At 44.8% G+C, this 25,737-nt stretch overlaps 1 protein-coding gene across 1 annotated transcript in view; it reads right to left on the reverse strand.

Annotated features, from left to right (window-relative positions):
• FAT2 (FAT atypical cadherin 2) overlaps positions 1 to 16,722 on the reverse strand; it is a 181,009-nt gene extending 164,287 nt beyond the window's left edge. The window contains exon 1 of the mRNA XM_030211178.1: positions 16,599 to 16,722. The gene's annotated coding sequence lies outside the window, so the exon portion shown is untranslated. The remainder of the gene's footprint in view (positions 1 to 16,598) is intronic.
• Positions 16,723 to 25,737: the final 9,015 nt, after the last annotated feature.

Here is a 25,737-nt window from a genome sequence, read left to right on the forward strand (position 1 = left end):
GGTAAGCATAAACCACATTATAAAAAATATTAATAATTATGCTTCACATGGAAAGTATCTTTTATTTATAGCTTTCTTGTTATCTACGCAGAGCAAATTATGGGCCCTCCTTATTTGGTTTTTATTTGTATTTTATTTATTTATTTTGGATTTTGCTCACACATTTTCTGTAGTAGCTCAAGTAGGGGCATAGCTGGGTGGGGCCACGGGGGCATGGGCCCCCACAGATTTAGCCCTGGCCCCCTCTACTTTCGACCCCCCCACCGATGACCCTCCCCTGCCACTTTCGATCCCCTCCCTCCCGCTGCCGCCGACCCTTCCCAACCCCTGCCAGTTGGTCTTTTTCAGCGCCAGTCTCCGGCGCCTTCACTGATCTGTTTCTGTGAGTTCTGACTCCTGACTCCTGACATCCTGACTCCTGACGTCCAGCTGGTCTTCTTCCAGTACTAGGCAGCAGTGGCGGCGGGGGAGGGTTGGCAGCGGTGGGAGGGGGGATCGAAAGTGGCGGGGGAGGTCAGAGGGGTTGCCAGCGACAGAGGGGCTCAAAAGTAGCGGGGGGGGGGGGGGGTCGGCGGCTGGGGGAGATGGGCTAAACTGTGCCCCACCAACTCGGACTCTGGACCCCCCTCCTGCCGAGGTCTGGCTACGCCCCTGAGCTCAAGGTGAGTTGCATTCAGTTACACTGGGTATGTCCTTGTACCTGGAGGGCTCACAATCTAAGTTTGTACTTGAGGCGATGGAGGGTTAAGTGACTAAGCTGCACTAGTGTTTTTAGAAAGTGTTAAACACTAGAGACACCCTATATTCCCAGTGGCGTACCAGGGGGGGGGGCGGTGGGGGTGGTCCGCCCCGGGTGCCAGTGGGTGGGGGGTGCTCCGCTCCCACCGCCTCCCGTGGCCGTTCCCGCAGCGTCGCAGGCAGCGCCTCGTGCCCTGCTTGTAAAAAAAAAAAAAATCAAATCTCCTTCCTCCTTCTCCTCCTCGTCTTGACGTCGACTTGGGCCTTCCAATCAATTTGATTGGAAGGCCCAAGTCGACGTCAAGACGAGGAGAAGGAAGGAGATTTGATTTTTTTTTTACAAGCAGGGCACGAGGCGCTGCCTGCGACGCTGCTTCGCCGGTTTTAACAGGACTGAGGTGGGGAAGGAGAGGGGCGAAAGGGACTCCGGTGGGGGGGTTCAGAGGGGAGAAGGGGACTGGGGTGGGGGTCTCAGACAGGGGAGGGGAGAAGGGGACTGGGGTGGGGATCTCAGAAGGGAGAAGGGGACTGGGGTGGGGATCTCAGAGGGGAGAAGGGAAGGGGAGAATGGGACTGGGGTGGGGGTGTTTAGAGGGGAGAAGGGGACTGGGGTGGGGGTGTTCAGAGGGGAGAAGGGGACTGGGGTGGGGATCTCAGACATGGGAGGGGGAGGGGAGAAGGGGACTGGGGTGGGGATCTCAGAGGGGAGAAGGGGATGGGGAGGGGAGAAGGGGACTGGGATGGGGGTGTTCAGAGGAGAGAAGGGGACTGGGGTGGGGGTCTCAGACAGGGGAGGGGAGAAGGGGACTGTGGTGGGGGTCTCAGACAGGAGAAGGGGAGGGGAGAAGGGGACTGGGGGGGGGGTGTTCAGAGGGGAGAAGGGGGCTGGAACTGGGGGCTGAAAAAGGGGGGAGAGAGAGAGAGAGAGAGGGGACAGATCCTAGATGGAAGGGGGAGCGAGAGGGAGGGCAGACCCTGGATGGATGGGAGAGGGAGGGCAAATGGTGGATTGAAGGGGCAGAGAGAAAGGGCAGGCAGTGGATGGAAGGGACGGCAGAGAGGGCAGACACTGGATGGCAGAGAGAGAGAGAGAGAGAGAGTGAAGACAGATGCTGGTTGGAAGGAAGACGGTGAAAAGAAGATGAGGAAAGCAGAAACCAGAGACAACAAACTGTAAATAAAATATATTTTTTTTATTTTTTTTGCTTTAGGATAAAGTATTGTAGATGTGTTAAATGTTTATAATAGAACATGTAAATAAGGTAATCTTTTTATTGGACTAATTTTAATACATTTTGACTAACGTTCGGATAACAAAACCCCCTTCCTCAGGTCAGGATAGGATACTGTAACAGCACTATACTGTACTGACCCGAGGACGGAGGTTTTGGCCTCTGAAAGCTAAATGTATTAGTCCAATAAAATGGTATTATTTTACTTTCTATATTTGTTTTATTTCTATTTGTTAATTTGTAAAGTGGTGATTGGTACTTGTTAGGTTTTTTTTTCAAATTTACATCTGCTGTCTTTATATTTTGCACAGTACTAGGGGACAGTTTCTGTTTCTGTGGTGTTGCATTGTATGCAGAGTCTGGCATTGGGGGTTCAGTTTAATTTTTGTCTAATTAGAAAGTTTATGATTACTTATTCTATAGTGGATTAGGGTGTATCTGTGTTTGTGAAAAAGACATGGCTTTCAGTTGGCATTGACTGTGCAGGATCTACGATCTGTACTATTCTGTCTGGTTTCGTTTTACAATAGGTGAATTGATGTTCTAGTGCTCACTGTAGTGTTTAAGATGCTTTCCTTTTCCTTGTGTGACTCGTAGAAATGACTGCTTATGGTATGGTAGAATTGCTCTATAGGTCCTGAGTGTTTTGTATTCTCGGCATGCCTAGTACTGGATTTGGGGGGGGGGGGGGGGGGGGGTTAAAAAATGACCGGCCCCGGGTGTCAACTACCCTAGGTACGCCACTGTATATTCCTATAGTGTTTCTAGCGTTTAGCACGCACTAATTTTTAGTGCACAATAAAAATGCTAGTGCACATACAGCACAGCTTAGCAAACAGACCCCATCTATGTGTGAAAAAAATATATATATTAAGCCAAAAGAAAACAGTCCTCTCTCTATCTCTCTCTTTCATTCATTCTGTGTTTAGAATTCTCAAGAAGTAACTTTTCCCATCAAACAGGCATCTTTTTCTTGCCAGGAACTCCAGGGTTTAAGTGAAACAGAACCTGATCAAGTATTAAGAAAGATTTAGGGACCCTTTTACCAAACTGTGGCAAAAGGGGGCCGGCGCTGGCATTGGCGCATGTTTTACACATGTGCCGAGGCCTCCTTTTACAGCAGCTGGTAAAAGGGACATCTCACCTTCCTGCAGGAAATGGCCGTGCGGCAAGCAAAGCAGTTACTGCGCGGCCATTTCAGGGGGGAGCCATTACCACCACCTATTGAGGTGGTGGTAAGGGCTCCTGCATTAACCCGGCGATAACCAGGCAGCAGGCAGCACTGCCTGATTACCGCAGGGTATATTCTGGCACTACAAAAATATGACGGTGCACTAGGGGTGAGACGTACCGCTGGGCTGCTGCAGTAGCCCTGTGGTACTTCCTGTACAGCAAGCGGTAAACCCGCGTTGGGCTTACCGCTGTTTAGTAAAAGGAGCCCAAAGTGTTCAAGTTGAACTTTGCAACATGAGAAGTGATAGGACAGAGCAGTATGTATTTAGAATTTTATCCTGATTTGCCCTGTGTACATCCAGGGAAAGATCATTTATCACAAGTTGAAAATATTTATCCATGGAACTGTCATGGAGCAAGCCCACATCACAAAGCAAAAGCCACCTTGCAAGAATGCCATTTTTCTCTAAAGAGCTGGCATGAGGAGTCCTGTTCCATTTGAACTGGAGCCCACAGATGCTTTGGCAAATGCAGATTACAAAAGGTGAGGACATGCATATTTACACAAAAGCTTATATACCCCGTAGGTGTTTCTTCAGCTGGTATTTCTCTTCCCAGAATGCACCAGTGCTAACATCAGCTCCAGAAGCCCAGGCCTTGCTCAGGTTTCCATAGGGGCAAGTGATTGCACTGGGTGGGATTAGTTTATTCCTGAACGTGCTACAGCTGAGCTCACTGGAGACAGCTTATCAAAGGAGTTAAGCCTTTAAGTCTTGTGGTTGAGAGTACTTTTGTAAAACATTTTCTGCATGTAGACATGTTTTGTGTGAGGGCTGAACACACATATACATGTATGCATCTTGAAACACACAAACAGAAAAAGGTGACAAAAGAAGCCCCCAAACAATGGTGCGGTGCAGAATTTATTGATAGGTATCAGTGACTCAACACGAGCTGTGTTTCGGTCGTAAGGCCTGCTTCAGGAGTCAACACCAGAAAATTACACAACTGTGTAATGCAATTAAATAACTGCACCCAAAACACACATTGAAGAAAATCCTGCCTTTATGTAACGCTGCAGAACAGCTCTGTATGCTTTGCAGCACTACATAGAGGCAGGATTTTCTTCGATGCGAGTTTTGGGTACAGTTATTTAATTGTATTACACGATTGTGTAATTTCTGGTATTGACTCCTGAAGCAGGCCTTACGGCTCGTGTTGAGTCACTGATACCTATCAATAAATTCTGCACCGCACCATTGTTTTTTTGTCACCTGATTTGCATATTGAGATAGATTCAAGAAAGGACACCAAAATTTAGGTGCCGGGATGATGTGCACTAACCCCCGGATTCTATATAACATGACTTAAGTTGTGTGCGTAAATCCAGTTGTATTCTGAATTTGCGCACAGAACTTAGGGTCAATTTTAGAAAGCCGAGATACCGATTCTCGGTGTGGCAAGTGAGAGGAAGCCCATTCAATTCCTATGGGCTTCCTCTCATTTGCAGAGTGGGATTTGCTAGCATGACTGTAAAAGAAGCCATGAATTAGTTAACAATCCAACAGCAACCGATAATTGCCTCTTAACAAGCAATTATTGACACTAATTGGCATTAATTAGAAATTACATGCACAACCAGTCCTTAGGGCCCCTTTTACCAAGCTGTAGCATAAAGGGGCCTGCGTTGGCATCAGCGTGTATTTTTGACGTGTGCTGAGACCCCCTTTTAACCGCAGTGGGTAAAAGGTAGATCTTCTTTTTTTCAGGAAATGGCTATGTGGCAAGTGAAGCACTTGTCGTGCGGACATGTTGGGAGGGAGCACTTACCGCCATCCACCTTAGGTGGCGGTAAGGGCTCCCATGCTAACCCAGCGGCAACTGGGCAGTGCACAGCATTGCATGATTATGGCTGGGTACACGCTGGCGCTACAAAAATAAAAATATTTTGTAGCGCTGGATATGACGGTGCGCTAGGGGTGGGAACTACTGCCGGGGTGCTGCGGTTGCCTGGTGGTACTTCCTTTTTAGCGAGCAGTAAAGTCGCATAGTTGAAGGGGGACGTGGAATGGGTGGGTCACCGGGTGTTTCTAAAATCTGTGCTGCTGTTATAGAATGTACCTGGTCCTCACCTAATTTAGGCGATGGCATTAGTGTAACTGCCTGTGACTAATTTAGTCGCTTGGATGGGCGCATCGGTGTATTCTATAAACCACATGGAAATTTAGGCATATTCTATAAAGTATGTCTATAATTAGGTGTACTTTATAGAATACACGTAGGCACCTACGCGCATCCACTGCACGTCAAATTGGCACTACCATCCGGCTTCTGAGTGCTCCAGTGGTAACTCCATTTTTGGCATACGCCAAAACACAAACGGTAGAAAATATTTTTTATTTTCTACTATGGAGCCCATACCCAGCGGTAATCAATAAGTCAATGGGTGGCATTAAGGTCTCAGGCCAAAATGGACGCACGCTGGTTTTCCATTTTGCCGCAGGTCCATTTTACAGCACAATTAAAAAATGACACTCAGGAAATGCACCAGTGTGTGTCAAAAACACGCACCTACGCCAGTGCAGGCCACATTTGGGCATGCCTTAGTAAAAGGGCTCCATAAGGCCTTATTCTAAACATAGTAACATAGTAAAATGACGGCAGATAAAGACCTGTACGGTCCATCCAGTCTGCCCAACAAGATAAACTCATTTTACATGGTATGTGTTACTTTATATGTATACCCGAGTTTGATTTGTCCTTGCCTTTCTCAGGGCACAGACCGTAGAAGTCTTGCCCAGCACTGTTCTTGAACTAGGTCTGAAGCTAACATTGAAACCCCTTAAAATTTACACTCCAGCCCATCTATATCTCTTCAGTCACGATCAGGACGTAGACCGTAGAAGTCTGCCAGCACCGGTTTTGCTTCCAAATACAGGCATCGCCACCTAACCTCCGCTAAGATTTCAGGGATCCATTTCTTCTAAAACAGGATTCCCTTTGTGTTTATCCCACACATGTTTGAATTCTATATTGTTTTCATCTCCACCACCTCCCGCAGAGGGCATTCCACATATCACCACCCTCTCTGTGAAAAAATACTTCCGACATTACTCCTGAGTCCTGCCCCCCCTTCAACCTCAATTCATGTCCTCTAGTTCTAACCGCCTTCCCGTCTCTGGAAAAGGTTGGTTTGCGGATTAATACCTTTCATATATTTGAACGTCTGTATCATGTCACCCATTCTATAAGATTATGCTCTTAAATTTATGCTCCTAAATTATGAGCATAATCTATTTAGAGCATAGAGTACGCTCATAATTTAGGAGTATAATTTAGGAGTATAAACTTTTATAGAATAAGGCCCATAACTTCTAGTATTCTATAACCTGTGCCTAAATCCTAGGCCACACCCCTGACCTGGCCCATGCCCCTCCCACATCCACACCTCTAGAAGAAGTTGTGCACCATAAACTTGCATACACAGCATCTAGAATAGTGTCTAGGGTACTTGTGAGCACAACTGCTAATGGTGCCAATTAACAGGTACTAAAGCCATAAGCTGTTAACTCCAATTACCAGCTAATTATTAAATAAGTTTGTGCACAACTGACCATATTCTATAAATTCTGTGCGCAAATTTGTACATTAAGCCTCAATTTGGATGTGTGAGTTTATAGAATTAGGAGGATTGTGTACAGGAATCCATAGGGGTTTAGCTAGATAGATCTGGTGTGGAATTGTGACGAGCATACATATTTCATGAAATATGCATCTAGACACATAACCCCAGATTCTATATAGTAGATCTGGAGATCCAAACTGAAATCAGCGCAGATTCTATAACAATGTGCTTATTTAACAAGCTTAACAAGTTATGAGCACTGATAACAGCACTTAACAAGCAATAATGAGCACTAATTGGCACTGATTGGAATTTAGGCGCATAGCTCGCTAAGCCGTATTCTGTACACGATGATGGCGCCAAACTCTAACGTGCGCAGGCAAAAAGGGTGGGGTTATGGTTGGAGAAATGGGCATTCTGTCGGTGTTCTGAAATTTACATGACGAGTGCGCCTACAATCTACGCACCACAAACAGGAGGTTGAACTAGGTTGAACGTGTGAACTACAATCCGATGGAGCCCCACTAAAAGATGCATTTGTGACAGATGTTGTTTCAGCAGCTGTGAAAGATTAAAGATCGATGTGGAGGAGGTTTATGCTTAAGCATAAGCTTGTTCCGATTGAAATTCACATGATTAATTATTGATTACTGGCAGTGATTGGCAATATAAGTTGAACACGCTGGAGTGTTAACATTTATAGAACATTTCAGATGGACATATAGTGGTGGCACATGCTACTACATTTAGATTATCAAACCATCTTTAGGTAAACACACAGTGTTGGACATTATTACAGCTGTTGTAGGGTATTTGGTTTATGGTAAATACTGTAGTAGGGACTTTACCTGGTGTGTATTTATGTTAAGAGTTAATGTTCAATAGATGCAGCAAAGGTTGCTGTTGATATTATTGAATGTATTAATGTGGAATTGTATTGAAGTTAATATTTTTTTGGTTACATTTGTACCCTGCGCTTTCCCACTCATGACAGGCTCAATGCAGCTTACATATTGTATACAGGTACTTATTTGTACCTGGGGCAATGGAGGGTTAAGTGACTTGCCCAGAGTCACAAGGTGCTGCCTGTGCCTGAAGTGGGAATCGAACTCAACTCCTCAGGACCAAAGTCCACTACCCTAACCACTAGGCCACTTCTCCACTCCAATATTAGTCAAACAATATGGAAAGTACATCTAAGCAGTGGGATTTACGCCACATCTTCGTTGGTGTAAATGGATGCACGTAGATGTATGTGCTGAAATATCAACTAAGGGTATTCTATAATCGACACCTAAATCTAGGCACCAATTATAGAATACACTTAGTCGGCATTCTTTAGGTGCCATATATAGAATCTCCCCATAAGGGCAGATATAATGAGCTACATTATCATTTAATGTGGCGGGTTTACCTTTTCTTTTCCTGTGCTAATCTTACTCCCAATGTAGTAAGAGTTTTAGCATGGAAAAATCTACAGTAAAAACCAGTGGACAAAAGGGTAGGGTTGTTGGTATGCAAATTGCCTGCAAAGACAGCCACTGGTAATTGCTCCCAATATAAAAAGCCTGCTGAATTTTGGTGCAGTTTTTAACGTTCCCTTTAGCACAGAATCCAAGTAAAGATCCTAAGCAGGGTTATCTGAGGTGAAGTGCGGCACCTATACAAGTGGAACTGGTAGTCAACCCACCCCTGAGGCTCCCTAGGGGTCAGTCTGCCAAATAAAGCAATGCCTGCAGTACTTCTCCCAGTAGAGGTGTTGGAGGAAAAACCAGTAATGGAATCCTAAAAGGAGTGGGATGAATGAAACAGATTCCTAAAGGAATAGATTGGAGGCCAAGCAGTAAAATACTTCAGCTCAAAGCAGCAGGGCCGCCGAGAGACTGAGCCGGGTCGGGGGCAGAGCCGCCGCCGCCACCCGCGCGAAGTACCTTGGCTGGCCCCTCCGCTGCAGGCAGCACGGCTCCTTCATCTGCCCAGCACTTCCTGCCCCTGTAGCTGGCTTTCCTCAGTCACATGCTCAGTCTCAAACTGAGCGTGCACGCCTGAGGGCCCAGCAGCTGCTATGCAGGTAACACAAGTGGGCCTGGCGCCAGAGGTTTCCTCTCTCCTGCTCCTGTCGGGGACGCGATCACTCGGGTCCCGTCAGAGCATGAGAGAGAGAGAGAGAGACCCTGCGCCAGGCCCCCCTGGAGCCCTGGCCCGGGAAAGTTTGCCCCCCCCCCCCGCGCCCCCTCTCGGCGGCTATGCAAAGCAGCACTGAAATGACCTTTTTGTTCACTTTTAAGAAGGCATGGGGGAGATGAACTGCCAGAGAAGGAGTTAACACCCCTAAAACAAAAGCAAGGGAGAAGTAACTAGCATGAATTGGCAATTACTGCCCTAACCACCTTATTGGGAAAACTGATGGACCACATTGTTCTGTCCTGCTTGGAGAATTTTCCCATGGAATACTTTTCGCTTCCAGAGGCTACAGAAATTTACTCTTTTGGTCAAAATTGTGTTACTTTTAAGTTGTACAAGCAAAGCTGACTTGCATAATTTTGATGGGTTGTGCTGCTGTTTTAAAAATCTTTTAAAAAAACCCCACTATTGATATTAACTGTATCACTACAAGACCCATTTTACATTGAATTGCAGAGATCAGAGTTGAGATGTGCAGGTCGGGACATGCTCAATTCCAGTGGTATTTTAGAAAAGATCTGCCAGACCAGAGCCTTTATTTTAAATACCTGCAGGAGTGAATGTGTATTCGCGGTCCATGCAGCAGGAGCAGCCATTTTACAATATACAAGTTAATAAATGAACAGCATAGGCTAGAGGTGGACAATCTTTATAGACAGAGGATAGCATGTCAGTGCTTTCCCTAGTGGGCCACACATAGAAAATAAACAAAAATGCACCATAAAATTCACTGCCAGAAAAACTCAATGTGCTGACTGAATATAAATTATTTCCAGAATGGTCTATTACTGTATACTTCTGTCTTTCAATTACTAACACTGTCAAACAAGTCTTGACCTGTTGTTGTATCCTTCACTTAAGAACAGAAGATAGCCACACTGGGTCAGACCAATGGTCCATCTAGCCCAGTATCCTGGTTCCAAAAGTGGCCAATCCAGGTCACAAGTCCCTGGCAGAAACTCAGTTAGTAGTAGCATTCCATGCTACCAATCTCAGGGCAAGCAGTGGCTTCCCCATGTATGTCTCAAAAAGCAGACTATGGACTTTTCCTCCAGAAACTTGTCCAAACCTTTTTTAAACCCACACATGCTAACCGCTTGTTACTACATCATCTGGCAATGAGTTTCCAGAGTGAAAAAAATATTTCCTCCTATTTGTTTTAAAAGTATTTCCATATAATTTTATTGAGGGTTCCCTAGTCTTTGTACTCTTTGAAAGAGTAAAAAATCGATTCACTTCTACCCATTCTACACCACAGCAGGATTTTATAGACCTCAGCCATATACCTTCTTCTTTTCCAAACGGAAAAGCTCCTAACCTCTTTAGCCTTTCCTTATATGAGAGGAGTGTTCCATCCCCTTTGCCATTCTGGTCACTCTGCTTTGAACCTTTCTAATTCCGTCTCCACTAACAACAAAACGATAGTTTAATTGACATTTGTAGGAGCTGTTTCCTGTGTATACTTCCCATGGTCTCGCAGGCCACATAAAATTCAATGGTGGGAGCACAGGTTGCCCACACCCTGGCATAGACCCAGTGGCTTCCACAATTCCGCCACGGACACATCGGAGCTACAAAAATAAAAATATTTTTATAGCACCGGAAATGGTGCACTCTGGGGGTTGGGAACTAGTGTCGGCTGCATGTGCACCTATGGTTAGCTCAATAGCTGGTGTACTACTTGCACTAATTCATATAGAGTCCTTTTACTGCATCAAAAAATGGCTTACCACAAGGCTGATGCATTCCTTAATCATGTTGGATGTGAACGCTACCTGCTCACTAAAAAATAAAATTTATTTTTTGGGTGCTGGGAGTGGGTCTGGGGTGGAGAAAGAGTATGTTCTGTGCTAACCAATTAGTGCATGCTCAGCACATGAGCCCTTACCACCTATATAATGGGTGGTGGTAGAGGCTCACATGCTAATGACCACTTGCTAATAGGGAAATTTGCACTTGGCCATTAATAGGGAAAATAGAAAAAAATTGGCCATTTTACCCTGGTGGAAAAATGACCTTGGCAAGTGGGAATGATCCACTTAAAGTTACTTTTTATAATCGCACTTTGGTAAAAGGCCCCATAATCTATGTCTTCTTTTAGAATTTTCTTCCTCCCCCCACCCCTTTGGGTCTTAGATATTATTGATACTGTAGTTTAGGATGTTCCATTTCCCTTATAACCAGCGGTTCCCAAACTGTGCACTGTGGCCCCTGGTGCGCCGCAGCAAACTCACAGGGGTGTCGGGGCCGCATTGCTCCCTACTTTCCCTTCCCACAGGTCTGGCATCTACCACTTCCTACTTCTTCCCCTGCCAGCGCTGCAGTGCTTGCAGCTTACATTTCCAGGCCATCCATGATTCACACAGGCACGCAGGGACTTTCCTCTGTCCGTGTCCAGCCCTTGCAACAGGAAGTTGCATCAGAGAGGGCTGGACACGGCAGATTGGGAAGGCCCCGGAGTGCCCGTGTGAATCGCGGATGGCCCGAAAATGTAAGCTGCAAGCACTGCAGCAGCAGCGGGGAAGGAGAAGGAAGTGGCAGGGACCCTGGACCTGCAGGAAGGAAGGTAGCGAGCGATGCTAGATTTAGGGAAGGCAGAGGTGTGCTGGTGTGAGAGGAGGGGGCTACAGGGAAAGGGAGACCCATGTGGGGGGGGGGGGTTGCAGACCCATGTGGCCAGGGGGTGTATGGAGACCCATGTGGCCGGGGGGAGGGAGTACCGCAGAGACCCATGTGGCCTGGGGGGGTGCCTCGAACCGAAAAAGTTTGGGAACCCCTGCCTTATACTGATATTATGATTTTTACATGATGATTGTTACATATAAGAACATAAGCATTGCCATACTGGGACAGACCAAATGTCCATCAAGCCCAGTATCCTGTTTCCAACAGTGACCAATCCAGGTCAGAAGGACCTGGCAAGATCCCAGAACTATAAAACAGATATTATGCTGCTTATCCTAGAAATAAGCAGTGGAATTTTCCTTTCCTTTATATTCCTCCCTTACCTTCTTGCTATTGATTAAAAAAATTTTTAACCACTTAGTTGTTATGATTTTGTGGTATATTAAATAAATTTGAACTGTGAAGTATTCTATAACCTGCTTGCATAAGTGCTAGGCACACCCTGACCCACCTAGGCCCCTCCTGGGTCCAAATCCCTCTTGCAGTTGCACGCTATGGATTTTGCTTGCTCAGTCTGTAGAATACTGACTAAGAGCAGTTATTAATGTAACTGCAAATTAGTGCCAGTTAATGCCAATTAGCAGCTAATTTATCAATTAAGGTATGTGGAAAACTGACAGCATTCTATAACTTGTGTGTGCGTTAAATTTTATGCGTTAAATTAGGAGAATAAATTCTAAAAGGCGATCAAACACACACATTCTTTTTTTAATTAAAATGTTTCATTTACTAACAAACAAAATTATTAAGAATAATACAGAATTAACCATCACATTATTATCAATTTCACAGGAAAATGTTTGTATAGCCCACATCAAGGGAACAAGCTACAAATCAATCAAAGCAGTAAACTATACAAACAAATTCAATCAGTTATCAGCAAGTAACATAATAACATTAGAACAGATGTTAAACTATTACTTATCCCACCAAAGAAATTTCTAAAATCTACTTTGTCCTTAAGCGGTTTATTCAATAAAAAAGATTCTAATTGAATAGGATCAAAGAAAATTGAATGATTATTCTCATAATCCACCAAACACTTGCATGGGAACTTAAAAAAAACATGGCACCAGTTGCCAGTACTTTGCTTTTTAATTGAAGAAATGTTTTCCTATGCATTTGCATGGATTTTGAGACATCAGGAAATAACATCACAGGTTGACCACAAAAAGGTTAATTCTTTTTTGGGAAATATGCGCTCAATACCACCATCTTATTCTCCTCAGAAAAAAAGTAATCAACAAGGTAGATCTTTTAACTATGACATCTTGGGAAGATTCTAGAAACTTTGAGACATCTAAACTATCAGTTGAATTAATTGCATCCACCCCACCTTCTTCTCTACCTATTTTAACATCTTTTTGTAAATAATATATATTCTCAATTTTTAAAGAGTCTAAGGGGCCCTTTTACAAAGCCGTGGCACAAAGTGGCCTGCTGCAGTACGAGCGTATGTTTTGTGCACGTGCTGGGTCAGTTTTTTACCGCGTCCTGGAAAAAGGACCTTTTTTTTAAGGGGCCAGAAAATGGACATGTGGCAAAATAAAAACCAGTGCCCATCCATTTCTGGCCTGAGACCTTACTGCCACCCATTGTCTTAGCGGTAAGGTCTCATGTCTATCCGGGCGGTAGGCATGCAGTGCTTACCCACTGCCATTTACAGCTGGGTAAGCACCACATGGTAGAAAATAGAAAACATTTCCTACCATGTGTTTTTGGCACAAGCCAAATTCAGAATTACTGCCCAGGGCACGCGGTAGCAGGGTGGTAATGCTGATTTGGCACACTCTGGACGTGGGTAGGTCCTTATGCAATTTTGTAAAAGGGCCCCAGATTAGAAACTTGCAATATATAGACACACACATTCTAAGACACAGCTAGGTGTGAACATTTATATTGCTATAGGGCTGGTGTATGTGCTCATGCCTTAAATGTATAGTGTTTTGGGCTACTTGCCTAGCATTCTATAAGGAATTATACACAACTACTTTTCTTTATATGATAGGCTTGAAATAACCAGTGCCTATATGGCTAAATTCTAAATATGGCATGAAAAAAATGAGCACTAAAAGCTATTCTATAAACAGTGTTCCAAGTTGGGTGCCATTTTTAGAACAGTGCTTAGTGCCGGGATCCATGCCCAACTTCTAGGTTCACCAACTGAAACCTGGTATAAATCTACCACACCAAAAATAGGTGCAGATCCCCGAATTCTATAATATTGCATGCATCTTACATTCCTGACCCACCCATGCTCCTCCCATGTCCACGCTCCCTTTTCAATTGTGCACCAAGAGATTTACGTATGCATCTTTATAGAATAGCGCATAGCAAGATGCATGCGCAAATTCAAATTGTTGCTCCAATTGTTTGCGCTAATAGGCTCATTACTCATTTAGGGCCCTGTTTACTAACTTGCTTATTTTCGAAAGAGAAGGGCGCCCATCTTCCGACACAATCGGGAGATGGGCGGCCTTCTCTCAGGGCCGGCCAAATTGGCATAATCGAAAGCCAATTTTGGCCGGCCTCACTGCTTTCCATCGCAAGGACGGCCAAAGTTCAAGGGGGCATGTCAGCAGTGTACTGAAGGCGAGATGGGGGCGTGGTTATGAGATGGCTGTCCTCGTCCGATAATGTGAAAAAAGAAGGGCGGCCCTGACGAGCATTTGGCCGACTTTACTTGGTCCCCTTTTGGTTGACGACCAAGCCTTGAAAAGGTACCCCAACTGACCAGATGACCACCGGAGGGAATCAGGGATGACCTCCCCTTACTCCCCCAGTGGTCACCAACCCCCTCCCACCCCCCAAAAAAAATTAAAACCAATTTTTTTGCCAGCCTCAAATGTCATACCCAGCTCCATCACAGCACTATGCAGGTCCCTGGAGCAGGTTTTTAGTGGGTACTGCAGTGCACTTCAGTATTATCTACCCCACCCCCCTACCTGTTACACTTGTGGTGGTAAATGTGAGCCCTCCAAAACCCACCCGAAAACCCACTGTACCCACATGTAGGTGCCCCCCCGTTACCCTTTAAGGGCTATGGTAGTGTTGTACAGTGTGGGGAGTGGGTTGGGGGGGTTGGGGGGCTCAGCACCCAAGGTAAGGGAGCTATGTACCTGGGAGCAATTTGTGAAGTCCACTGCAGTGCCCCCTAGGGTGCCCGGTTGGTGTCCTGGCATGTGAGGGGGACCAGTGCACTACAAATGCTGGCTCCTCCCATGACCAAAGGCTTGGATTTGGCCGGGTTTGAGATGGCCGCCCTTAGTTTTCCATTATAGGCGAAAACCAATGGCGGCCATCTCTAAGGGCGGCCCAAATGTTGAGATTTGGCCATCCCCGACTGTATTATTGAAACGAAAGATGGCCGCCCATCTTGTTTCGATAATAAGTTCATGTACGCTTCTTTACGTACATCTTTAGAGATGGGCGCCCTTATAGATGGGCGCCCCCATTCATTGTGCCCCTCAGTAAGCCACATTATAGGCGCGTTAGCATTTTTAACGTGTGTTAACCATGTATGTGTGTTAATCATGTACACACCTACAATATCCAAATAGGTCCTACACGGTTTAGTGCACGTGCTAATTGTAGGCACGTTAAAAATGCTAATGTGCCTTAGTAAACAGGACCCTTAATTTGCATATGTAAATTGGGTGTGTGTGCAATTTTGAGTGCCATATATATAATCCAGGGGATTGTGGGTGTCCTTTTTGGACTTCCTCTCCATGTGTGCTACAGTTTACATTATGGTATATGTTCCAACGTGAGGACCAATAATGCCAATATTATTCAAGTACCTTTCCTAGAACTACTCTTTAAAAAGCTACTAAATTCACAACTATTCAAAAGTGGCATCCCAGGATAGTTGAAGGACTGATTTTGATATTATGAATATTTTCAAAATGTTGACTTTTACTTGACATAACATTTCTCTCTATTTATAAGGCAATATTGGTTGAAAAATAACACATTTCTTCTATAGGCTTTACAGTTATTAGCAGTGGATGGGAAGAGGGAAGAGGTAGAGAACAGAAAAAGAACAGAGAACTAGCCAGAGAGTATCCACAGGACTCCTCCTTTGCCTTTCTACTTCAAGGTTTAAAGAGCCCAGTTCATGCTGGATTCTGTCAGTCCATGGTCTAGAACCAGCCAAGAGAAATGCTTTTCCACTGCAGAGTATTAGTGAAATTCACAGTACCGCAGGGACAAGATTTTCCTTACAAACAGGGAAGTATTAGAAAGGGGATGACACTTTCACAGTACCTGCTTCCACTGCTATGGTCTCACAATCTCAGTAGAAGGACCCAGACAAATGACAAACATATAGGGCTTGAACAAACAGAACAAGTTGCATTTTATCTGTCGGGGTGAGTCTGTTTAGACTAGGATATGGGGGGGGGGGGGGGGGGGGGGAGGGGAATATAAGCCCTTACAAAATCTCTACCAAACAGAGCAAATACTCTGCGACTACAATACATCACCTTTACCCTCCTAGTCAAAATATAAGTGGAATGACTTCAATGTTGCCTGTCCAAAAAGTCTTTTAGGTACTAATTTTCTTTTTTAAATAAAGCATATTTAAATAAAAATGACCATTTTTGTGGTTGCTAGTGTTTGTCCCTCAGAAAGGTTCGTCTCTATCCTCTCTCCCTCTCTCTCTCCTCTCTCTCTCATCTCTCTCTCTCTCTCTGTATCCCTTGTCTTTCTCTCCTGTCTCATATTATTATTATTATAGGATTTATTATCTGGCCTTTTGAAGAAATTCACCCAAGGCTGTTCACAGCAAGAATAAGTTGAACATTGTCATAGACAATTACAGCAGCAAACATGTTCAAATAATAATACACATTATGGCATAGTATGTTACTTCCAATACTCAGCTCACTACACCTTATTGCTTTTCACTGTAAATTTCTGTTTACTACACACAATCACCACAATAACTGCGTGAATATTACCTCTTGGCTGGGGATCAGCCCCTTTGGCTAGGCTTTAATTTCTTTCCGAAGAGGTTTGTCTTCATTTCCTGAAGCTTGCTAGGCTTCCTTAGGTCCATACCTGCTGAGGAAAGCACTTCGCACAGCTCCAGTCCCCCCTAGGAAGTAGGCTGCATGCCTTGTTGCTCAGGTTGAAAGAACCAGTGAGAAAGTTGGAGTGGGTGTAGCCCAGCCTGAGTAGCTCCAGCCTCCTCTGAACCACTGAATGGGAGAGGTAGAAATCAAGGAGGAGGCAGAGAACATTTCTCTCTCTCTCTCTCTCTCTCTTTCCTCTCTCTCTCTCTAAGGTGGAGTGAAGGAGAGAATTTGTGGTGGAGCCAAACCCACAAAATACAGCAATTACCTGGGCTTGCAAATCTGATTAATCAGCAGCCCTCTGCAAACTGGATCTTTAACAATAAATAAAAGCTGTAAAAAATATATGCTAAACCTTACTCGAATATGTTAGCACTTTATAAAAACGACATATTGATTTATTATTTATGACATTTTTATCCCACATTAGCCCAAGTGAAACTAAGGTTCAATGTGGCTTACAATATAAATATACAAGAAAAGAAACACATTAGAGTTACATTTAAAGAATACATCATAAAACAATATATAGGAAGTGATAGGGCCAAATTCAGTGGGGCATCAGGAAGAAGTGAAATATAAGGAACTAAATAATATTCAGCACTGAGTTCTAACATTGTTGAAGACTGAGCTAAAAAAGTAAATTTTCAATAAATTACGAAATAACCCATAATCACTAGTATATGTAATTTGTTTACGTCACACATTTAGAGAGAGAGAGAGAGAGAGAGAGAGAGGTCTGTACATGTATGTGAACAAGCAACCACTATAGAACCCCCCCCCCCCCCCCCAGATTTGCAAGTACCAGCGTTGATATGTGGAGGTGGTGTTTTGCTATCTCTACTTGATTTTACACATGTAGGACTAGGTTCTATATACAGTGGTGGAAATAAGTATTTGATCCCTTGCTGATTTTGTAAGTTTGCCCACTGACAAAGACATGAGCAGCCCATAATTGAAGGGTAGGTTATTGGTAACAGTGAGAGATAGCACATCACAAATTAAATCCGGAAAATCACATTGTGGAAAGTATATGAATTTATTTGCATTCTGCAGAGGGAAATAAGTATTTAATCCCTCTGGCAAACAAGACCTAATACTTGGTGGCAAAACCCTTGTTGGCAAGCACAGCGGTCAGACGTCTTCTGTAGTTGATGATGAGGTTTGCACACATGTCAGGAGGAATTTCGGTCCACTCCTCTTTGCAGATCATCTCTAAATCATTAAGAGTTCTGGGCTGTCGCTTGGCAACTCGCAGCTTCAGCTCCCTTCGTAAGTTTTCAATGGGATTAAGGTCTGGTGACTGGCTAGGCCACTCCATGACCCTAATGTGCTTCTTCCTGAGCCACTCCTTTGTTGCCTTGGCTGTATGTTTTGGGTCATTGTCGTGCTGGAAGACCCAGCCACGACCCATTTTAAGGCCCTGGCGGAGGGAAGGAGGTTGTCACTCAGAATTGTACGGTACATGGCCCCATCCATTCTCCCATTGATGCGGTGAAGTAGTCCTGTGCCTTAGCAGAGAAACACCCCCAAAACATAACATTTCCACCTCCATGCTTTGACAGTGGGGACGGTGTTTCTTTGGGTCATAGGCAGCATTTCTCTTCCTCCAACACGGCGAGTTGAGTTCATGCCAAAGAGCTCAATTTTTGTCTCATCTGACCACAGCACCTTCTCCCAATCACTCTCGGCATCATCCAGGTGTTCACTGGCAAACTTCAGACGGGCCGTCACATGTGCCTTCCGGAGCAGGGGGACCTTGCGGGGCACTGCAGGATTGCAATCCGTTATGTCGTAATGTGTTACCAATGGTTTTCGTGGTGACAGTGGTCCCAGCTGCCTTGAGATCATTGACCAAGTTCCCCCCTTGTAGTTGTAGGCTGATTTCTAACCTTCCTCATGATCAAGGATACCCCACGAGGTGAGATGTTGCGTGGAGCCCCAGATCTTTGTCGATTGACAGTCATTTGTACTTCTTCCCTTTCTTACTATGGCACCAACAGTTGTCTCCTTCTCGCCCAGCGTCTTACTGATGGTTTGTAGCCCATTCCAGCCTTGTGCAGGTGTATGATCTTGTCCCTGACATCCTTAGACAGCTTCCTTGCTCTTGGGCCATTTTGTAGAGGTTAGAGTCTGACTGATTCACTGAGTCTGTGGACAGGTGTCTTCATTACAGGTGACCATTGCCGACAGCTGTCTGTCATGCAGGTAACGAGTTGATTGGAGCATCTACCTGGTCTGTAGGGGCCAGATCTCTTACTGGTTGGTGGGGGATCAAATACTTATTTCCCTCTGCAGAATGCAAATAATTCATATACTTTCCACAATGTGATTTTCCGGATTTAATTTGTGATGTGCTATCTCTCACTGTTACCAATAACCTACCCTTCAATTATGGCTGCTCATGTCTTTGTCAGTGGGCAAACTTACAAAATCAGCAAGGGATCAAATACTTATTTCCACCACTGTATAATATCTAAAAAATCGGTGCTGAAATGAAATACACCTAGGTGTATTCACTAAAGTATGCCTAAATTTCCAAGTACTTTATAGAATAAGCCTAAATTTTCGTAAAAGATATCCTTAATGAAACAAATCATTCCTTAAACCACTCAGGTTCATCAAAAACCACCTCTCACATGACCTTACCCAACACCTTCCCATCTAAATCCTCATCTACCTTCAGCCTACTATCGATTGTATTTAAAATCTTGTAATGACTACATCATAATAACACTCTGTAAGCCACAATTGAGCCTGCAAAATGGTGGGAAATGTGGGGTACAAATGCAATAAATAATAATAATAATAATGTGGTTTTATAGAATATGCCGAGCGTCCATCTGCATGACTAAATTTAGTTATGGGCAGTTACACCAAGTAAAACAGTGTAAATGCCGACACCTACATTATGCGCGGACCAGGTATAGTCTATAATAATGCGTATAGATTTTAGAAAACGCCCATGACCTGCCCATTCCATACCCATGGCCACATCCCCTTTTGAACTATGCAACTTAGAATTTATGCACATCATATATAGAATATGCTTAGACAGTTCTGCGTGTAAATTCTAATTAATGCCAATTAGTGTCAATATTGCTTGTTAAGTGGCAATTATCAGCACTGATTGGCTTGTTAAGTAATTAATTTGCACGTGCAAATACAGAATACGACTGGATTTGCACGCACACCTAAGTCACACTATAAGAATCCCAGGGGGGTAATGTCCACATTCTACAAAATTTCACATATAAGAGCAGCCAATTAAGAAGCCAAGCTCATGAAGGCACTTTTAAGGACATTTTAAATACCAACTACAACCTCAATCACGCTTCTACATCTGTGGCTGAAATAAACAGTTTTCTGACACATATGTGGACCTTGAAGGAGGTGCAAAATCTGATTATGAAATGTTTTAAAATATGCATGTACTCCCTTGTGAAATTAGGAATGCACATATAGGGATCGATATTCAGTGTGATTTAAACCATGGTGAGAAGACCAGTCACCAATATTTAGTGGCCCATGGGTAGTGTCGCTGAATATTGGCTCTAACTGCTTGAACCTAATGTGGCCAGTACAGGATGGTCCGTGGGCAGAGTCAAAGAGGAACCAGGAGGAATGTGGGTACCAGTGATAATCAGTGTTGGTGCCTGGCAGCCAGATAGGACCTCACAAAAGGCTACTCTATCTTTGGTTGCTTAGCTATGTGGATGCTGGCTCTGAATATTAACCGGGGTAGGGGAAGGTGGTCGCAAAAATAAAATGTTTTTAAAGCACCATCAAGACAAAGACTCAATACGGTGCCGTGTTTCAGCCTAGAAAACCTGCATCAGGAGTCACAAAAATTGTGGTCAACCTGGGATCACTTTTCCAAGATTCTTATTGTGGAGAGGCTCTTTCTTTCTTGCAGCAGCGAGGAGACCCGGGTGGACTTCATCTACTTATTCTCAGCCTGTCAAGTGCTTTTGCTGTGGCAGTGCCAGCCACTAGGGCTTCTGCGACACCTTTGGAGTCCCCTTTTGATTTTTTCTGATAGGACATCACCATTCCCCTACTCCGGTGTTCTTGTGTTTGGTTCACGTAGGAGTGTTTCTTCCCATTTTTGTTTGCTGAATATTAACTGTCACCCACTACATTTCCAGGTAACATCCTGATATGTCATGTGCTTTACCCTCTCTCCCCTCTCCCCAATCAAGAGCCAATTCCTCCTGACCTCATCAAGTAATAACCCCTGGACCACCACCCCCAATCAGCATTACTCTGACCCCACCAACAAGAGCAGCACCCCTTCCCACCCCCAAACAATATCAACAACCTTCCCAATCCCCTTCCCAGAACAGCTGACCTCTCAGAAAAAATGACCCCATTTGACCAACTGATTTAATGGAGCTTTAATGATCGGTATAATTCGGATTCTAACATGAACAGGAACAGAACCGACATTTTTTGCTGTGCACATCTCTATTCAGTGTGGTTAAAAGTTACACTGATGTTTGGTTTGCTGAGGTGTGGCTAGTGGCTAGTCAGTGATCCCCTGCTGCTTCCTTCACAGCATTGCACTAAGGTATTGCATCAAAGCCCAATTAATCCCCTCCTCAGGTTGGATCCCAGCTGCACCCCACCACCAGATGCCAGGACACCACCCTGAGGGGAGATTTAGCTGAGCAGCTGATTCCTAGCAGATGATTTCTTCTGTGATGCCAAAATTGCAGAGAAAACTGATTTACACAGCCCCTAAAGCCATCTTAGCTAACTCAGCATTCCTTTCTATATTTCCTTTACGGAGCATGACTATCCTACAGGTATTCTGCCATTGCTGCCTTCGGATAAATTCAAAGATGTGAGGTATGACTTTCCTAGTTTAACCAAAGAAAAACGTACAGAGCAACACCCATGGACCCTTAGAGGCTTTTGCTATGATGCTTCTATAGGAAACAGCTCACTAAAGCTTAGCGTGTGCTAAATGCTAAAAAGTCCATTGGAATAAAATGACTTCTTGGTATTTAGCGCATGTTACATTTAATAAGAGGGCCCCAGAGTCTGAGAAAATATCCCTCATTCTATAACAGATTACCTAAATTTAAGCATCATTTGTGCACCCTGAATGGCTCCTGGCCGGTTTAATAGCACATAACCGGCTATCCGTGAATATTGAATGGAAGACAGATGATTATCTCTTGCTGAATAGTCCGGTCAGTGTTTATAACTGTGTGATATACTGGCTATTTGTTAATATTGCAGTGCATCACCAGCTAAGTTGGCAGCCAAATCAAGCCACCGAAATAATAGGCCCTATTTTTTGGCTGGCTTAAACTTAACTAGCCAACAGGAATATTGGCTTGGATGGTTGAGTTTTAAACTGGCCAAAATAAACCAGATATTCAGTGCTGGTCACCGGAAATAGCCCGGCCTTGACTATCGACTATTGACTATCCCCACCGACTGCAGGAGTTAGTCGAGTGCCTCCCGCAGTCTGAATATTGGCCCCATAGAATACTGCCATCCAAGTGGATACACTGAGTCCCTTAAATGGCAGTATTGTATTCTAGAATTACATGTTAAAATGCCTTAGCACATAATTGTTAGAGGGATATTCATAAGGGAGGGCCAGTGCCGCCGAGAGACAAGGCCAGGCCAGGGGCCCCCCGTCGCTCCCCCTGCCACTCCCCCTGTCGCTGCCACCTCCTGTCGCTGCAGTCCGCGGTCTCACCGCTCTGGGCCCCCTGCATTCAAAGCGGCAGTCACAGATCGCTTCTCTTCTGGCCTTCCCTTCCTGTGTCCCGCCCCTCATCTGATGTAACTTCTGGTTTCCATGAGGGCGGGACACAGGGAGGGAAGGCCCGAAGGGAGGCGATCTGTGACTGCCGCTTCGAATGCAGGGGACCCGGAGCCGAGGAGGCAGGCAGGTGAGACCGGGGACTGCAGGGCCAGCGGCCTGACCCCCGGTGCTGGGCCCCCCTTGGAGGCCCAGGCCCGGGGAATTTTTCCCCCATTGCCCCCCCTCTCAGCGGCCCTGGGGAGGGCCTTGGTGGATTCACCATGTACATGCATAACTTACAGAATATTGTAAGTTATGCGCATTAACCACAAAATTCTATAAGTGGCTCCTAAAATTGCATGTGCAATTTAATTGATTAACAAGCCAATTAGCACCGATAATTGGTTGCTAATAATCAATTATTGGCACTAAGTGGCATGAATTGAAATTTACGCATGTATTCTTAGTTGCAGGGATCTGTGCGGTTCTAAAAAGGAGGCATGGCCATGGGAGGGGTGTTCCTACAAATTATGCGTGCTGTTAGAGAATAAGGGGATCTATGCCTAATTTAGATGCGAGGATTTACACCAGGGTTTATTTGGTATAAAGCCTCACGTCTATAGTTAGGCGCTGATCCCGGCGCTAAGCATATTCTATGAATGGTGCCTAACTTTCAGCGCTGTTTATAGAATTTGGGCCTAAATATCATATTTAGGTGATCACATTCATGCATGATAAATATTTGTATATAAAGTTTGGCACATTGATGTAGATTTACGCTAGTATTCTATAAGAACACTTGTGTAAGTCTTCTTATAAAATAGGTTCACTACCTATGCTAATGGTGCCTAAATGTTGGGGCTGTTTATAGGATTGCATCCTATTTATCTGGCAGCGGCATTGAAGCAGCCAATGAAGCACCAACATGCCAAAGACATCGAATCTGACCACTGAAAGGTAAGTATCCATCGAACCTGAGAGAGTCAAAGGTTGTGGTTGAGGCTCTGAGGGAAAGAGTTTCACCTTTCCCTTTTTCTTTACCATCTTGAACAGTAGTCCGAGAATGTTCTATGCTGCCGCCGCCAAGGCCTACATTTTCTTAAATTCTGACACAGTCCTCGTCTCTATGACCTCCACTAGAAGGCCATTCCACGCATCTACCACCCAGGGGCGTAGCCAGACCTCGGTGGGAGGGGAGTCCAGAGCCCGAGGTGGTGGGGCACAGTTTAGCCCACCTCCCCCAGCCGCTGACCCCCCCCCCCGCCACTTTCAACCCCCTCTGTCGCCGGTGACCCCCCTGACCTCCCCCACCACTTTCGATCCCCCCCCCCCCCGCTGCTGCTGCCGCAAACCCTCTCCCGCCACCGCCGCTGCCTGGTACCTTTGCTGGCGGGCATCCCCAAGCCCCCGCCAGCGAAAGTCTTCTCCAGCGCTGAAGAAGACCAGCTGGATGTCAGGAGTCAGGATGTCAGGAGTCAGGACTCAGGACTCCCAAAAACAGATCAGTGAAGGCACTGGAGACAGGCGCTGAAGAAGACCAGCTGGCAGGGGTTAGGGACCCCCGCCAGCAAAGGTATTAGGAAGCGGCAGTGGCGAGGGAGGGTCGGCAGTGGGGGGAGGGAGAGGATCAAAAGTGGTGGGGGAGGGATGGTGGCGGGGGGGGTCGAACGTAGAGGGGGCTAGGGCTAAATCTGTGGGGGCCCGTGCCCCCGTGGCCACACCTAGCTACGCCCCTGCTACCACCCTTTCCGTGAAATATTAAGACAAAGGGGGATGAGGGCTTATTCTCTTTAATATTATTAATATTATTCACTTTAATATTCACTTATCTCTTGTTTGTCCTGTTTGTCTGTCCTAATTAGATTGTAAGCTCTGTCGAGCAGGGACTGTCTCTTCTTGTTCAAGTGTACAGCGCTGCGTATGTCTAGTAGCGCTTTAGAAATGATAAGTAGTAGTAGTAGTATTTGAAATTGAAGGTCCTAAATTTCAAAAGAACTATCTTTGCCGAGATGGAATTTCTCAAAGAAGAGTTGGTTGGATGGGAACAGCTGAAGGAAGTAGAACAGAAGTGGGCGAAACTGAAAGGAGCTATTTTAACGGTGACTAACCTTTATGTTAAAAAATTGTGAGTTGTGAGGATGGTTTTATAATCAGTGTTTATTCAGTTCGGATTAACACCCTAGTGTCTGCAATGACTGGGCAATGAATGCTGAGGTATTCCACCTCCCAGTTTTTCACTGAGTTTCTAAGAAACTGCTTAGGTCCAAGGCAGCTCTAGCAGTGAGGAGATTAAATGAGGATCTGGCAGTAAAATGTTCCAAAAAGAGGGGTAACACAATTTAAGGCAGTACTATGAGTGGAGTCAAACCAGAGCAGAGACAGAAGGAATTACAAGCAGATTAGAAGCTCAGGGAAGGTCTCAGAAACAACAAAAGCAACACAAAACATAGCTCTGGTTTACTTAGAAGGATGCAATTATATGAATAATTAATTCATTTTCAGCTAATCAGATATCACTGTTCACAGACATTTAGACTCATCCTGCAATAGTTATTTACTTATTTATTTCGGTATTCACATTTTCCAATTGACATTGTATCAATGTGGCTTACAAACCAAATAGCGTAGCTTAATTTGATGAGATGATCTGTGTTGGTGATAGGAAAGAGAGGTGGAGTACAGATTAGAGATGAAAATCAAGTTAACAAGGAATTTTCTGAGTAACGGGTCTTAGAGTTCCCCTGAGTCTTCATAGAATAATTTTTTTGAAGACGAACGTTTTCAGATGTTTTCAGAAGTACAAGTAGTTGCTCATCATTTATAAGGATTTTGGGAGTGCGTTCCAATTCTGTGTGCATAGATATGTGAAGCTCAATGAGTAAGCTGATTTGCAGTTGGGGAAGTGGAGTAAGGTAGTTTCTTGATTCCGTGTTTATATTGCGCATTGGTAAGGTTATTAGGTCCGTCATGTATTTTGAAGCTAGACTGAATATGATTTTGTAGTCCAGTATACATAGCTTGAAGGTTATTCTTGCCTTGATGGGAAGCCAATGGGGGGAAGCCAATGGGGGGCCTGGAGTAGTGGTGTGGCTCTGTTGTGGTGAGTTTTTCCGTGAATTAGCTATGTGGCAGTGTTTTGTGCTTTTTGTAATTTTCTTAAGATCTGATCTTTGCACCCAGCATAGATTCTATTGCAGTAGTCCTGGAGGGGCATAATCGAACATGGTGCCCAAGTTTTACTGAGGACGTCCTCGCAGGACA

Source organism: Microcaecilia unicolor, chromosome 8, assembly GCF_901765095.1.
Source record: "Microcaecilia unicolor chromosome 8, aMicUni1.1, whole genome shotgun sequence".
NCBI classification, from domain to species: Eukaryota; Metazoa; Chordata; class Amphibia; order Gymnophiona; family Siphonopidae; genus Microcaecilia; species Microcaecilia unicolor.